This window comes from Lissotriton vulgaris, chromosome 12 (genome assembly GCF_964263255.1).
Source record: "Lissotriton vulgaris chromosome 12, aLisVul1.2, whole genome shotgun sequence".
In the NCBI taxonomy this organism is placed as follows: domain Eukaryota; kingdom Metazoa; phylum Chordata; class Amphibia; order Caudata; family Salamandridae; genus Lissotriton; species Lissotriton vulgaris.
In genome coordinates, this window is record NC_141700.1 from 723193814 (window position 1) to 723210860 (window position 17047).

Consider the following 17047-nt stretch of genomic DNA (forward strand, 5'->3'; position numbering starts at 1 on the left):
AGCTCAGCGAATAAATAATTAGCAAGGCGGGTGAATATAGGCAGACACATCAAAGAGGAGAGGTACAGAATTGGAGGATATGTTTGTAGCTCAGTGCTAGAAACCTCCAACGGCTTGGGGTTGGGGATAGAGCTGAGTGGAAAACCCAAAGTAAATGACAGGAATGTATAACTAAAGGATACTGTACGAGCAGGGCCACTGAGGGCACGTATATTGCGTATTGTGGAACAGGCTCTACAAGTGGGGATATAGCTCAGTGGTAGAGCATTTGACTGCAGATCAAGAGGTCCCTGGTTCAAATCCGGGTGTCCCCTTCAAACTATTTTACATATTTTTACAAATTTTTTTTTGCAAACCTAAAACAGAAGTTCTTTGCTGTGAAAAAGACCAAATTAAAAGAACACACGCTTTTTGGATAATGTTTCCTAGAAACGACCAACACATTCAAACATTTCACTTTTTAGTTACAAGCTAACTGAAATTAAGGCACTTTGTCTGCTAAAGAGAGAGAAACACAAGGGTGAAAGTGAGAGAGAGATCCCCCAAATCAGCGTAGGGAGATATCTCACATACTATTCTTAAATCCCAACACAAGCTTTTAAGAGTGGGTCCTCCCTACACATCACCAAAGACAGACCTTTCTGTTTAATGTAAGACTTCTCTAGTCCAATGTTTGTGAAACGAAAGAAGAAGTGTTTGTGTTTAAAGCCACGAAACAGTTTACCGCTTAGATAGGAAGTGCTTATTACTGTCTTTGCCCAGTAATTATACTGATAAACGACGGCTAAAAAAAGGAAATATATTCAACATAATTTCCCAACTCACGTAAAGCATGTAATTTGCCCACCGTTTTATTTATAACTGCATAATTCATAAAAAAAATGAACTCCACTGTAGAATGTAAAACGCGTTTTCATGCAGAGAAGGAGTCAGGGTTGTTTACAGATGTGAACGGAATGGGTTAAAATTAATATAAAAATAGTATAAAGGATTTAAATCAATATAAAAATATTCAAATGAAGAGGGTAATAAAATAGGGCTCGTCCGGGATTTGAACCCGGGACCTCTCGCACCCGAAGCGAGAATCATACCCCTAGACCAACGAACCAGTACATGCTTCCTTGTATCAGACGTGTCGAGGTGTGCAGAAGATGTGCTGTGCAACAGGTAAGATTTAGATCGCACTTATCTACAGTCTGGTTAAATTCTGTAAGTGACTCGGAGAGGGTGAGCAACGTTGCTGTCTTTTAGCACCAAGATCAGTGTCACTGTTGCCTCTCAGCCACAGGGCGAGTGTGATCGATGGCTCCGGGCGACTGGGACATTTGCATAACTGCCTCTCAATGCCAGGCCACACACTGGCTTTTAGGTCACACGACCAATGGGAACATTGCATCTCAGGGACAACACTTCCTCTCAGCGACAGATTCACACATTTTTTTATTGCACTGCAACGTGGCCGCTTGTCGATAGGTTTAGTGACGAGTGTTTTCCACTGGCGGTGACCTGACTGCAATCTCAGTGCTAAGATCAGTCATACCACTTCCTGTCGGTGTTATCACTGCCTGTAGTGACGGGCCAGGGTGCATCCGCCACTGACTTTTACGAATCAGCTACCAACATCACCTGGGCTCAGCGACATAAGGTACTTCTAGGCTAGAGGATCAGCAATCCTAACCACACTTAAATCACCCCGACTAACACACTCGGACCGGTTTAATTTCCAGCAGGTGAACTGCCACGAATCACCGACATCCTCCAGGTAGACAAGGGGGGGGAACTGCGCCCGCCACTGCAGGGATTTTTCATCCTGTCAGACCACCCTGCTCAATGTTGTACCTGCGTCTACCGCGTTTCACTATATACTTATATGGAAAATTCAGTCCCATGTGGAGCGTCCACAAATAAAAAAGTTTGATAGGAGGCACCGTTCATCAGGACGAGGTGGCCGAGTGGTTAAGGCGATGGACTGCTAATCCATTGTGCTCTGCACGCGTGGGTTCGAATCCCACCCTCGTCGGTGTTCTTTTGATAATCGCTATATACAGTGCTTTAAATGGGCCGGTACTCACCGGTACTGAGTACCGGCACTTCTGAATTTCTAGACCCTCAGTACCGGCACTTCTCATTAGCCAAGGGAGAGTACCGGTACCCTAATAAACGGGACTGCAGGCTCCAGTATGTCTCTCCTATTAAACAGGGTAGATGTCACTCTGTTTCTCTAGAGCGTGTAATCGCGCCAAGCCTCCTGCAGAGTCCCTGCTGGAGATTCCAGCAGCGTCCATGTGAATGGCCTGAGACTGCAGGGGTCTAAGAGGGCATGATGTGCGTCACGCTGTGATTAACAGTGCAGGGTTTAGACAGACCCTTCCCTGTCGATCACATGCGCAACGACTATTCAGCTGAAAGTGATTTAGCCTCACCTCCGCCCCTCTCCATCAGGTGTGTAAATGGGTTAAGAAAGTCAGTCAGTAATTCAGTCGTATTTAGGATATTTATGGCACGGACTGTACGAACGCTATTGGCAACAACTAAAAAAATCCTCTAACTTCGCCAAAGCCGGTTTTCTTAGCATTTTTATATTCAGGACAGGAGCGGCTTCTCTTTGTGAGCCCCTCCAACATTAATCACCGTATTTACAAGACACCAGTGACGGACCTGAGTACTGGCTCTATGGGTGTGACGGTAGCCCCACGCATATGGCAATGAATAGCAGGAAACGCTGCAGTACTCTAGGAATGAGCTACATGACATCTGGCAATGGCGTTGGTTGGGGATAAAGATGAGGTGAACATAGCAGAAAAGAGATGGGATGAATGTAAAGAAGTGAGGTGATAGGTTTGCCACTTATTTTCAGATAAAAATACCACAAATTTGTTGAGGTCTGTATTCATGAATCGTCTTAGAAATTGTATTTTTTTAAACACACATTTCTGTAAAGTCATACATCTGTTGCATTTCTTATAATTCGCACACACACACACATACAGGCACACACACACATACAGACACACACACTGGCATACAGACAGACACATACAGACACACATACAGACAGACACACAGACAAACACACACATAGACACACACACCCAGACACATGCACCTAGACACACACACACACCTAAACACACACACACTGACACACATAAACACACACACACTGACACACATACATACAGACAGACACACATACACACACACTCACACCCAGACACACACACACACACCCAGACACACGCACACCCAGACAGACGCAGACACACACACATACACACACACTGCAAACCCAAAATACTGGCCAGATGGCAAACTTAAGGGATGAATACAGCATGGAGGGGAGAAAAAGAGACAAGTAGGGAAAAAACCAGTGAGGAAATGTAAGGCTTGTGGAGAGAGTAAGCAAAAGGTGGGAGGAAGAGGAGCAGATCTAGGGAGATAAGCTTAGAGGCTGGGTAAAGATGAGAGGCGAATGGAGAGGACATGCCTATGTAGAGGCATGGAACCAGGAAGAGCCTTGTTGTAAGGAAAAGGACAGTGGCGTTGTTTTAAATGGGCTGGTACTCACAGGTACTGTGTACCAGCACTTATTATTATTTTTATCCCTGTTAGTATCAGCACATCTCTACTGCTGAGGAGAGTACCAATACTCATGAAAGGTAGGCTCACTGGCTGCTAGTGCTGGTGAGCACGAGGCTGCCATGGTTGGAACCTATTTGATAGCCACGGCGCTTCTATAGTCCTAAGAAGAGTTGCTGTTGAACTATTCAGCGCAGGATCATTTGCATGATGTCCCTGTGTTCACCATCACACTGTATTGACAGTGGAGGGCCCATTTAGGCCCTGTGCTGTTAATCACATTCCAACTATTGTGCGCATTTGGGCAAACACAGGTATGAAGGTAGCACATGGACAGAGGCAATTTATAAACTCATGGGAGGGAAGGAGTTTAAAATGGATTTACTCCCACCTGAGACTTTTTGTGAGTGTTTGCTTATGTCTGTGTGCTTGCCGACTTGTGTGTGCCTGTTTTTCTGTGAGAGAAAATTGAGGGAAAGAGGGAGAGAATCAGGACACTCAGGAGATTTTAGAGAGAGTGTGAGTGTGTGCGAGTGTATGCCTGAGAGTAGATAGTATTGTGCCAAACAACAACAAATAACAGTATGGCATTAAAAAGCAACAAATATTACAAAATGCCAAACTGTTCACATATCATCCTGTTTGGATTTCATTTTGTGTAACAAGTTAACCTGTTTCATTTACATAAACACATTTTTCATGTGTTTTGATAGTGGCTGCAACTGGTACAGAATTCATTATGTATAATCATGTTACTCTTAGCCCCGCCCCTAGCCCCGCCCACTTGCCACACCTCTAGCTCATATTAATGAGTACCTGCACTTATTTTTTCCCATTTAAAGCACTGGCTATATATAGAAAATAGAACTCGTTTCCCGTCTTATCTGCCTCACTCGACACGCCCTTTAAAGAGGTACAAACACCTTGCAACATCCTGTAACTGGGGACATCGCTTGATTTCTTTCTGCCTGAAACATACAAATAACCTGGCTGGCAGTGTCATCTAGTGCTCATGTAAAGCACTCCAATACCTTTGGGCCGAGCTCGCGCTATAGAAAACTGCATCCATCATTTAAATCCACCTTTAACTTTAGTATCAGTAATTGGGGAAGAGGGTTCAGTGCATTCAACTATGCAATCCCCACGGACGTCTTAACCTTTCGCATATTCTGCAGACCAATTCAATCTTCTCGTTTTCACTCTGGCCTCAATTCCTTCTCTACTGAGGATTTATTAGTCCATTTTAAACTTGTTTTGCACTTGTCAACCTTTCCTTTACTATTTTTGCACTTAAGTAGCTATGTTTCTAGCCGGTGGCAATTCCATTAATGGCCTCGAGATGTCGCTGTGCTACACACAGTAACTAATGTCTCAAAAGCTCGCGCCCTGCTGCGGCAGGTGAAGGGCACCCTGTGAAATCACCTATGAAACAGACACACACACAGGTTTATGTACAATTTAACTTTTTGAGGTTACTGTTCATACTGTCACTATTTGTCTCATAATACAACCAGGAGCTGTCACGCAGCTGCAATATTTTATGGGCAATTTGCTCCTCACGCAAATTGCAATGGACCACGTGAAAGTTTACATTCGCACTCATCTTTACCTTCAGGAGAAGGGTAGTTTTAAATATACCTTGGAAATGTAAAGAAATCATGTTTGTATCTGAAGCTAAGGTATAGTTAAAATAAATAAAAGTGAACGTCCCTGGGTGGGCTTGAACCACCAACCTTTCGGTTAACAGCCGAACGCGCTAACCGATTGCGCCACAGAGACTTCGTGATGCCACCGGAGCTCTCATGATAGAATTGTAGTCAGGGCTTTAAGTGGAATGAAAAAACTGGGGGGTCTCTCAAAGGGGTGTGGCCAGTGCAATTAGGGGCGTGGCTTTAAAACACTTGCTAAAAATCTGTGTTTAGCATAGTGTGCCGCCCGACTTGTATTTTGGTGTTTCTGTCATTGCATCCAGATATGTGAGACAAGGAACATCATACCTACAAAAAGTAAGGACTATTGGCTTTGTCAATGGTTATTAGTTGCATAAGATAAATAAGCTGCAACTATAGCTCGTTACATATAATATTGAAAAAGCTTTCAATTAAAGCCCTGGTGACCCTACCACAATGTTGCTGCTCTTGCGTTTTCAGAAAGAGAAGGGAAATCCAGAAAGAAAATGACTCTCATTAAAGGATTTCCCTACCCCTACAACGCTCACCTGGCATTCCGTCATGCTGTAACTTCTCAACTAGTGAGAAGTGAGCAGTGTGGGCAGCGCACATCGATGTGCCTGCTGGCTCGAAACGGGTCTCTATCTGACTGTTTTGCGCCCTGGCACTTTTGTCCTGACTGCAGTGACAGCAAACTGCTGTCACTGCAGACCGGTAAAAAAAACGGAGAGCCTGTGCCAGGGCTCAAAACAGAGCCCGATAGAGACCCGTTTTGAGACCCCCTTTAAAAAACTGCCGGTGCTCAGACCCCTTGAGACCCGGCCCACTTAAAGCCCTGGGGGTGGGGAGAGTGAGTGCTGCGAGTCCGGGGACAGCGAGACAGCTACTGGAAAAGGGAAAGCGCGGCAAGGGGCGCTGTTAAAAAGTAAGAAGTCAGTACTTCTGAAGTTGTTTGTGAGCATGGGCACATCGATGTTCATGCTCTCACTGCAGTCGAGGAAAAAAAAAGAAAACGGACTACCTTTGAAGGCCTGGATATAGAGCCCGAAAGAGACCCGTTTCGAGGCCCCCAGAAAATAACTGCCGGTGCTCAGACCCGGACAGACCCGGCCCACTTAAAGCCCTGATTGTAGTATGATATCATAGTGTGTATATGTGAATTGTGTGCTGCACGACTTCAAATATGGGCCAACCTGGTGCAAATAGCCTTGGTCCTGCTAAAATAAGAACAGTCCAGCTCAAACCAACAGGCCACATCTGCACTGAACTCGACCACAAGCAAATTTATTTGTTGTGTCTAGAATATATAGTTGTATAGAAGCTTCGGTCGTGATATGGCACGGACCTGCGTCTGGATAAACTTGACCAGTTACAGCTTGGACCACACCTGTGAGGAGCAGTTTAAGTTCTGTGGCCCAATTAGCAAATGCTGCCCTCATGGTAACTGTGGCCAGAGCAGCAGAATCAATGACAATTCGCCCAGGACCCACCAGCTGACGACTAATACATATTAATTTGTTGTCACACAGTGTAGGGCTTATTTATGAGTCCTTGAGTCACTTTTGTGCCGCCGGTGTGTCACTTTTTGTGACGCACCGGCGACGTAAATAATGTGCCTTCCTGCACCATATTTACAAAGTGACGCATCTAGGTAGATGTGTCACTTTGTAAAACCCTGCGCCACATTATACCTGCGTCAGGGATAATGTATGCAGGGTGGGTCGTTCCAACGCAAGTAAAGGTCATAGTAGTGACGCAGTGAAATCTATAAGATTTCACTGTACCACTTCTAGGACTCAAATGCGTCAATATCTTATGCCTGACCCATGGCAGGAGTAAGACTGACGCAGGCACATTTCACCTTGGACTAGCCCATGTGTAATGACCCGTTGCTAGAGTTGGGTCACTTTTGTGACACACTCCAGCAATGCGTCATGTTTGCACCTACAGATACGTCAGAAATACTGAGGATCTTTAACTCCTTGCGACAAGATGCGTCATACTGTAAATATGACGCATCATTGGTGTCGCAAGGAGGGTGCAATGAAAAGTGACGCATCACTGTTTTCTCACAGCGATGCATCACTTTTCATAAATGAGGCTATATCTCTAACGAAACACACAAGGAAAAGCATGATTGTGAGTTGCACCGGCTTGCTTTATTGATCACCACAAACTGCGTTTTCAGATAGCTCAATGGGTTAAGGCATCTGATCAATAATACTGTTAATAGATCTCAGGTAGTAGGTTTGAATGAAAAAACAGCGTGAAGGGTTAACTTTTCTCATTCATTTTATTGCCTGCAACCAGCTTGTCGCAGGCTTGTATTTCATGTCGGATAGCTCAACAACATTACACATTTTTTGCAGGTGACCTTGTTCACAAATCAAATCATGATAAATACAATTCAGAGGCTTTTGTCCTCTCTAAACCTTTGCATCTGACCTAAAGAACATATATTTCAGTCCTATCAGATTTTAACCCAATCTCCATTCTATTGTTAACCGCATCGCTGCGGCGGTTATTTTTCCGCTGTGCGGCTTTTTTCGAAAAGCCCCGTTAGATGACGAGCTCAGCTCGTCATCCGCACACGACCACAGTGGCTGATGACGAGTTGAGCTCGTCATCAGCAGCGAAGGGGTTAATAATGTGGTTTCATTGATTTAGGAAGTTGTAATAATCACTTATTAAGTTCCCAAAAAACAATTGTCCTTAATGCTTTCTTGTTTGCTGTATTAATGTCCGTTTTACTGTAATTATTCCAGGGGTCGAAGTGGGAGGGATCTGAGGGGCATGAAGTGTCCGTACTTTTTTAATTTTAGAAAGACAGTTCCCAACTTTTTGTGAAAAGACAACCACCCGGGTATGGTTAATTCCGGCAGTTGAAATGCTTCAACTAAAGTTCAAAATAACACCAAAGCACACACTAGTTATTAAAAAAACAAAAAACACTTGATAAGAACAAAGTTCAAACACTTCTTTGTTGATTCAATGAAGTGTCTCCATTAATTATTCCAGAAAACAACAAGCTGATGAGAGGCAACACAAAAGAATAACAATGGGTTAAGACTCACAAAGAAGAGTTCGTTTGCAGGTGTTGTTGGTTTCCGATGCAAGTCCTTTATTTGAAACAAGCCTGTGACAAGTTCCTAAAATCACAATGAATTAGAAAAATGCATCCAGACCATGATAAGCCGATGCATCAATATGCAATCTTGTATCCACGTAAAAGTCCCATTAGGACTGTGGGGATTTTTTGATTTTTATTAACTAGTATGTGCTGGGGTGTTATTTTGAAATTTTATTCATAATGTTCACACAGTACCTATTATCGGCACCTAGGGTGGCTGCGTGTTGTCACCACGTGAGCACCATAATTGGACTATCTATATGCTTTCATGATCATCAACTGTGATACAAGTTACAACAACAAACTGATTCCTGTTCTGTAAATAATTTGATACTGTTATTTGATCTGCAGACAATTGGCTTAGCCACCCTCTTTAATGTTTTAATGCTTCGGCTAAAGTGTAAGGCAGGGAGTCTCCTGTGCTGTGAAACTGGTGGAGCGGCAGATAGCTAAACAAGCCTTCCTGCCAGGGTGCCTGCTGCCTGAAAGAAATATAAATGTGCACAACTAGTCAATCTGCAAATGTAAAGGGAGAGTGGAAGCCGGTATTGACTTTAATTGATGGAACTACTTGAATCTTCCTAATGACACAGAATTATTCTTTGTGATAGGTATTGTAAGGGATCTGTCAGCTAAATGATGAAGTGTGTGTTATTAAGAGACAGTAATAAACAAGCATTTACAATGCAATGGTCTAGGCATTATTAAAGGTAGAGCTGTTGGCATTGCTCATGACATTTTTTTTCATTTTTTTTAAAAACATAAATAAATTGTATTGTCATTTAAATTAGCAATAGGTGAGCATTAGAGAGTAGTAGAGAGTATTCGTGGACACAGAGCCACACACACACACACACACACACACACACACACACAGACAGAGCCACGCGCACACACACACAGAGCCGCGCAGACACACACAGACAGAGCCACGCACACACACACACAGACAGAGCCACGCACACACACACACACACAGACAGAGCCACGCACACACACACACACACAGACAGAGCCACGCACACACACACACACACAGACAGAGCCGTCTGTCTGTGTGTGGGTGGCTCTGTTTGTGTGTGTGTGTGTGTGTGTGGCTCTATGTCCGGGAATATTCTCTACTACTGTCTAATGACGCCTTCCCCTGGGACACGCAGGCCACGCCCACCACCCGTTAGGCCACGCCCCTTTCGCCGAGCATTTAAATAGCGCGCCAAGCTGAGCGCGAGGCAGAACCTACAGACCTCTTGAGGCGGAAGCCGGGAGAGTTGCCCTAGCGATTTTTTTAAAACTTTGGTGTAAATTGATGTGATTTTAAAACTGATTTTACCTTTGTTGAGTGCATTTTTTGTGAAGCAATACAATTGTACCTCGATCCCCTGTGCCACGTGATACTCCTGGTGTGGACGCCTTCCCCTGGGACACGCAGGCCACGCCCACCACCCATTAGGCCACGCCCCTTTCGCCGAGCATTTAAATAGCGCGCCAAGCTGAGCGCGAGGCAGAACCTACAGACCTCTTGAGGCAGAAGCCGGGAGAGTCGCCCTAGCGATTTTTTTTAAACTTTGGTGTAAATTGATGTGATTTTAAAACTGATTTTACCTTTGTTGAGTGTATTTTTTATGAAGCAATACAATTGTACCTCGATCCCCTGTGCCACGTGATACTCCTGGTGTGGACGCCTTCCCCTGGGACACGAAGGCCACGCCCACCACCCGTTAGGCCACACCCCTTCCTCCACCTCTACTTATTATGTGTTGCCACCGGAAGCGCAGCGGACGAGCGCAGCGGGAGCGCCGTTTGCGCGCCAAAGGCGCGCCTAAGGCAAGCCCGTCTGCGCCCGTCCGCGACCAGACCGCGGCCGGGGCCAGACATGCTGCCGGTGGTGGAACGCAAGGTGGAAAGATAGCGTGGTCAGGTGAGGACCTAAAGGCACTCGATCCCTCATCTAAATGCTGCCCTCACACCATAGACCCTATAACCTTCGACCCCCCTCAGATCTGCAGCAATTGCGGGATAGCTATTGGCAGCGTTGCCTCTGCGATACCCCCCAATCCCAAATCCCCACCTCAAACAAGCCTCAGGGCGGGCCTACTTAACTGCAGATCCCTAGCCAAACACGCAGATGAGGTCTGGCTTCTACTAGAAGAGCAGGAATGGGATATCCTGTTCTTAACTGAAACGTGGATCAAGGAGGACAACCTGACCTCCATCGCACTTGCAGTCCCTCTGGGATTTAAAATATGCCTCGCCAACCGCCCTGGGACAAAAAGAGGCGGTGGTGTAGCCATTATTTTCAAAGAGCATCTAGTATTGACATCCTCAGCCCCCACTGCTATTCAAGGAATCGAAGGACTCCACTTTTGCTTCCAAGCGAGCCCTCAGCTTTCACTAGCAGGACTAGTTATATATCGCCTCCCGGTCGGCGCGGACCCCTACCTTACTACCTTATTAGACACGATTGTCCAGAGTTCGCTCCTCCACCCCCTTTTTTTAGTGGTAGGTGACTTCAATATCCACATGGATAAACCCGACTGCGCCATGGCAGAGCTGCTCAGAACCACGTTAGATACTGCCGGTCTCAGACTGATCAATGAGGGCCCTACACACACTGGGGTCCACACTATTGATCTCATCTTTTCTAATATCAAGAATGTGCTGTCTGAAACACCTCTCCCTCTGACATGGTCAGACCGTTCACTCGTCCCATTTACTCTGAACATTCTGAATGACATCCCGGCATCAAGTAAATGCTACTTCATGAAGAGGCAATGGAAAAAACTGACCCCTGATACCATGTGCCCGGTCCTTACGCAAACCACCCCTTCCTTGACAAACAATGCCAATACGGATGCTATACTCCTCAATGAATGGATAGGAAAGATGGTTTCCTCCATTGCTCCAGCCTCTCGGGCTCTATCAAAAAGAGACTCCCCCTCAGCTCCCTGGTTCTCGCAGGAACTTAGGGATGAGAAAGCGGCCTGTAAAAAATTGGAGAGACTCTGAAGAGTAAACTACGGTTTAGAAGAAAAAACTAGATATAAGGAAGCCTCCAAAAAATTCCGGAAAGCCATTAGAAAAAATAAAAAGCGTTTCTATGCGGACTCGATTCTCCAGGCAGAACAGTCTAGCAAACAAGTCTTCAAAGTGGTACAGTCATTCTTCAAACCAAAATGCATTGAAAGAGAGGTTGTACCCACAGCTACGCTATGCGAGCAAATCTCAGAGTACTTTGATCACAAAATTAAAAAAGTGTACGACTCTTTTGGTCCAGTAATAAAAACAGTGAAGCAGGACATAGCGAACAATGGCGAGCTAGGAGAGACCCTCACCCAGTTCATGCATATCCCCCTGAATGAGGTAAGGCATGAACTCAGCCGCTGCAAATCCGGCTCCCCTGACGACCCCTGTCCAGCTAAACTATGGAGTGCCATAGCGGACTCGGTAGCTCCCACACTTCAATGTATTTGGAACTCTTCCATCACATCGGGCACTTTCCCAGACGTCTGGAAGCACGCTACTCTCCTTCCCCTAAAGATAAAACCTAATGGGGACCCAGATGACCTCACGAATCTCCGCCCAATATCCCTCCTAGCTGCCCCGGGAAAAATGCTGGAAAAAGTTATACAACGCCAACTAAGTAAATGTGTGGAAACCAACAACATTCTACATGAAACTCAATCTGGCTTCCGGCCCGGCTTTAGCACAGAAACAGCGCTCATAGAGGTAGCCGAGTCAGTGAGGTGGTCGATGGATGCAGGAAATTCAGCAATGCTGGTACTCCTGGATCTGTCGGCCGCCTTTGATACGGTGGACCACGCCAGACTACTCAGCCGGCTGGCAGAGATAGGCATTCAAGACAGAGCGCTGGGGTGGATAAACTCCTACCTATCTCGGAGAACGCAGAAGGTGGCACTTGGGACGATTTCTTCCACACCCAAAACCCTCAGCTGTGGAGTCCCGCAGGGATCGGCCCTCAGCCCCCTCTTGTTCAACATCTACCTGGCTCCTCTCTTTACGCTAATTGCCAACTGGGGTGTCAAGGCAATCTCATATGCCGACGACACCCAGTTGGTATTTCCATACTCTGAGATGACGCAGGATTCTTTCTCAAATTTCAAAGGCTGTCTCCAGGACATTGCACACTGGATGAACACTAATAAATTAAAACTTAATGCCAATAAAACCGAAGTCATTTTCTTCGGCAAGGGTCCCACCCCCGCCCCAGATCTCTGGTGGCCTTCGGAGATGGGCCCCCCCCTTCACCCAGTCACTCGGCAAAAAACCTCGGAGTGAGATGGGATGATAACATGTCCTTTACATCCCATATCCAACAAGTGGCCGGATGCTGCCTGAGCAAGATAAGAAACCTCCGAAAAATCCTTAGACTTCTACCGGAGAGCTGCAGAAAAACGGTTGTCCATGCGACTGTCACCTCACGGCTGGACTATGCCAATGGTTTATACCTTGGCCTCCCAAAATACCTGACTCACAAACTTCAGGTAGTTCAAAATGCGGCTGCGAGACTGCTACTGCGAATCCCTTTCAAGCAGTCAGTCTCTCCGCATCTTCGAACCCTGCATTGGCTGCCAGTTGCCAACCGAATAAAATTCAAAGCGCTGATGCTTGCGTTCAGATCTCTGCATGGCTCCTGCCCACATTACCTAAAAAAACGCCTTCCAAGATACTCCCAAAGCCGCGCACTACGGTCCAATGACCGTGTCCAACTGGTCGTCCCGCGCGCAAAAAAGGCCCGACTTGGCGGTCGAACCTTTTCAGCAAACGTCTCCGCTCTGTGGAACTCCCTACCACAAGCAATCCAACAGGCCCCCTCCGAACCCTGCTTTAAGAAGATGCTAAAGACCTGGCTCTTCACCCAGCCACGCTAGATTTCCTATCTTTGGCCCAGGTTATCTGTGTTCTACTAGCGCCGGGACACCTCCTCGTGAGGTAGCTGTTTGCGCTGTATAAAATCCAGTATTATTAAAAAATCCAGTATTAATGCACACCTATTGCCATTGTAAATGACAATACCATTTATGTATGTTTTAAAAGAAAATGAAAAAAAATGTTATGAGCAATGCTAGAAGTAGATCACTGGTTTGATTACAATCACACATTCTGCCTTCAATACTCTCTGCATTGTCTACAGGGCCAACTTCAGCAAGGACCCAAGCTCGAACTAATGCTGCAAATTTACTTGTACCACAAAGACCTTCACTCTAGACTGGTGCCTCCTCTGCTGGCCCCCTCTACAAGAAGAAACGCATTGGTCCATTCTCACTCTTCATACAAGCAGCATCATTTTGGATTTCCCTCTTTGCAAAAGCAAGAACTAGATGTGATCACTTGAAATTTGGAAAATGAGATCCCAACCTGGCTATTTACAAACAGATGATGTAGGATCATGTCAAACAGCAAATGGATTCAGTCACTCACACAAGGAAAGTTTGAACATCAGACTCCAGACCACACCAATCCCAAGAACTGGAATATGTTCCCCACAAGGGACTCAGGCGTGATGATGTGCACCTATCACTCACTGAAGTGCATGCCACTCTATACATAAGTCCAGCTAAACAAGCATAATGGCATGAGAAAGGCAATCCACTACTCATCACACTCAAGAACAAAACACTCCCCACAGACTACGCTCACCACCTGTGCCATTCAAACCAGACTCATCAATAATATACAGCTCAAGTGTTCGATCCCACAGTCCTCCTTGCTTCACAATACGCTTAAAACAGCAGCACTGAAAAGGGTAGGAGCGCCACTCTGGCATCACGTTGACACCAAAACACTTCCCACATAGGCCAAAATACAACCCAACAACCTTCTAATGAAGCACAATCTGGAGAGTAGATTCCCACCCATCCACTAATACATTCTGTTAGGGGTTTAAAATGTGTATAAATGCAACGACATTGCAAACATAAATATATGTATAACGCCAGCTGCTCAGAATATTAAACCCACATTGCATGAATACTGTGAGACCACCAGTGGGTGGGTAGTAGTGTGTTACAATAAAGAAATACATCAATAAACATATTTGATGTGAACGAAAGGATAAACCCACACATATGAAATGCTCACACACCAAATCCAGAATGCAGATCACCTGCTCACACTGTTGACACCACTTTAAACACCACTGGCTAGCGGAAGTAAACCTGCATTACAGTTCACTTGCTCGAGCAGCTAAACCAACCATACATTTCACCTACTCAAACAACTAACCCATGACGACATTTCACATGCTCACATGAATAAACCTGTATTAGTTTTCAACTGCTCATTCAGCTAGGCCTGCAGTGCACTTGTGCTGCTGTCACGATAAACCCTATCCCAGAACTACATTTCACCTACACGTAATTCCACACCCACACTCTATTTCTCCTGCTCAAACACTTGAATCCACACTACATTTCCCCTGCTGGAAAAGCTAAACTTAATTGCAATCTGGACTCCACCTGCTCTCACAACGAATCCCACGCTAAATGAAACTGGCTCACTGCAAAATTCACATTCCACTAAATAAACCTACTCACAGATCAACATCCATCCAACATTTCATTTTCCCTTACAGTTAGACCTAAACTACTTCGACATTTTCGTGTACTCATACAGGTACATCTACAATGCTTTTCACCTGCTACCGAGCAAAACCCATGGAACTGTTCACCTGATCACATGAGCAAATAAATGGTGTTTGACAACTCAACAAAACTAATCCCACACTACAATGCATCACTCACAAGGGTAAAGTCATACTACATTTTACGTGTTCCCAGCACTAACCTCCTGCATATTTCACCTGCACCCACAGTGCAATTACATACTTCATGACATCTGGTCACACAGCTAGACTTCCCTGTCCATTTCATCTGCTCACACATCCAGACACTCAATACATTTCGCCTGTTCACACAGCCAGACCTCAACTACCTTTCAGCTACTCACAGTGAAATGTAATCCCACATTGAATTTCCCCCATTTACAAGCTTTAGGACAAACTACCTCTCAGCTGCTTTGACAGCTTAACCTAATTCTACGGAACATTCCATCGGTTAGCCTAGCAATTTCCACACTATATTAAATCAATAAAAGTAGGTACAGCTAAACCTGCACACCATTCACTTAACAGCCACCCTCACACTAAATTTCATCCCGTTAACCAGCCAGCTCCACAGTACATCTCACCTGCTCACAAGTAAAATCCCACACCAAACTTCGCCTGCCCACACAGCTAAAACCCACAGCAGATTCCACCTGCTTACACAGCCAAACCCACAGATGTAACCTGCTTACCCAGCAAAACCCTCCGACATTTCACCTACTCAAAGATATCCACAATACATTTTACAAGCTTCCCAGCCATCCAGATTTACATTTCCTCTCCTCACACACGTAAACCCACAGTACATTCTATTTGTTTATCTAGCCAACACACTGCTACATCCCATCTGCTCACACAGCTAAACCCACATCGCAAAATGTCTGCTGAACAATCTGCGGAATTGTCGATCGACAAGAACCTATGAACATTAATGGTTGGATGAAGTCTTGTTTTATATGTAAGGAAACCAATGCAATGTCTGATAAAAATATGAAAACGATGATTGTGAGGCTGTATTTCACTGACATTAAAATGCAAGCCTGTAGGTTGCTTCATGCCAACTAATATTGAACTACTGAACTTGTGGTGCACATTTTTCCCCATTTACAGTCATGAATGCCAACTTATTTGGGGCGTAGCTATCCGCCTAACATAGCGGCCGCAAAGTAGTTGAGCTCAGCGACAGGACTTACTTATCCAACACATATCGGCGACCATGGGGGCCATCCGAAGCCAGTTTCTGCCCTGTCGTCCGCACATACTGCAAGGGATGCCGACTTTACAGAAATCATCCTGTGTGATGCCCAGAAACGAGAAACACAGCGACGCCACTGGAGACGAACGTTGCATGAGTACCTGAGGCCCGCTGGGTTGTCCGATGCAGACTGCAGAGCACTGAGACATCTGGGCTGCCATCAGAAACGCCGTGAGGTGCTTGGCTGGGAAGTTGCAGCAACGGAGACAGCCAGTGCACACCGGCCTGAAATAAACAACGTTGGGGCAGCGCCTCCGCCCGTTATACCTGTGGAGAGGAGCCGCGGCTAGCTTTACGATCCCCATCAATATGCCTCAGCCCTGTGGCCTGCGGGGGCTCAGGTAGGGGATTCACTGATCGGCTGCTCGTTCCTGAGCTCCAAGGGCATAGTTGTAAGATAAGCAGAAGTTGCAGCGGGTCTCGGGGCCACGGCGACCGATTCAAAGTGAGCAGCATGTGGGCCGAGTGTCCAGAGCTGAGGGAGAAGGAGAGGAGCCGGCGGGCAGGCAACAGCAGACATGTTCCACGCTGCTAAACATGGCGGCCACAAAAATAAACAACATTGGGGCAGCGCCTCCGCCCGTTATACCTGTGGAGAGGTGCCGGCGGGCAGGCAACAGCAGACATGTTCCACGCTGCTAAACATGGCGGCAACAAACATCCGAAAATAAGGGGATTGCAATGCACAATGGCACAAACAGGGGAGCAGAGGCTTACCTCATGTCCTGGGAGACGCTCCTCGACCAGCAAAATGGTGGCTACAAGCTTCGGACCATTTTCGGATTCGGGGG

The 17047-nt window shown here is 45.9% G+C and overlaps 4 non-coding genes across 4 annotated transcripts; 2 read left to right on the forward strand and 2 right to left on the reverse strand.

The window, feature by feature from the left end:
* Positions 1–242: 242 nt before the first annotated feature.
* On the forward strand, positions 243–314 carry TRNAC-GCA (transfer RNA cysteine (anticodon GCA)). Its single transcript has one exon. It is a non-coding gene; the product is annotated as a tRNA-Cys (tRNA).
* A 722-nt stretch (positions 315–1036) lies between these two features.
* TRNAP-CGG (transfer RNA proline (anticodon CGG)) lies at positions 1037–1108 on the reverse strand. The gene has a single exon. It is a non-coding gene; the product is annotated as a tRNA-Pro (tRNA).
* An 830-nt stretch (positions 1109–1938) lies between these two features.
* On the forward strand, positions 1939–2020 carry TRNAS-GCU (transfer RNA serine (anticodon GCU)). The gene has a single exon. It is a non-coding gene; the product is annotated as a tRNA-Ser (tRNA).
* A 3264-nt stretch (positions 2021–5284) lies between these two features.
* Positions 5285–5358, reverse strand: TRNAN-GUU (transfer RNA asparagine (anticodon GUU)). Its single transcript has one exon. It is a non-coding gene; the product is annotated as a tRNA-Asn (tRNA).
* Positions 5359–17047: the final 11689 nt, after the last annotated feature.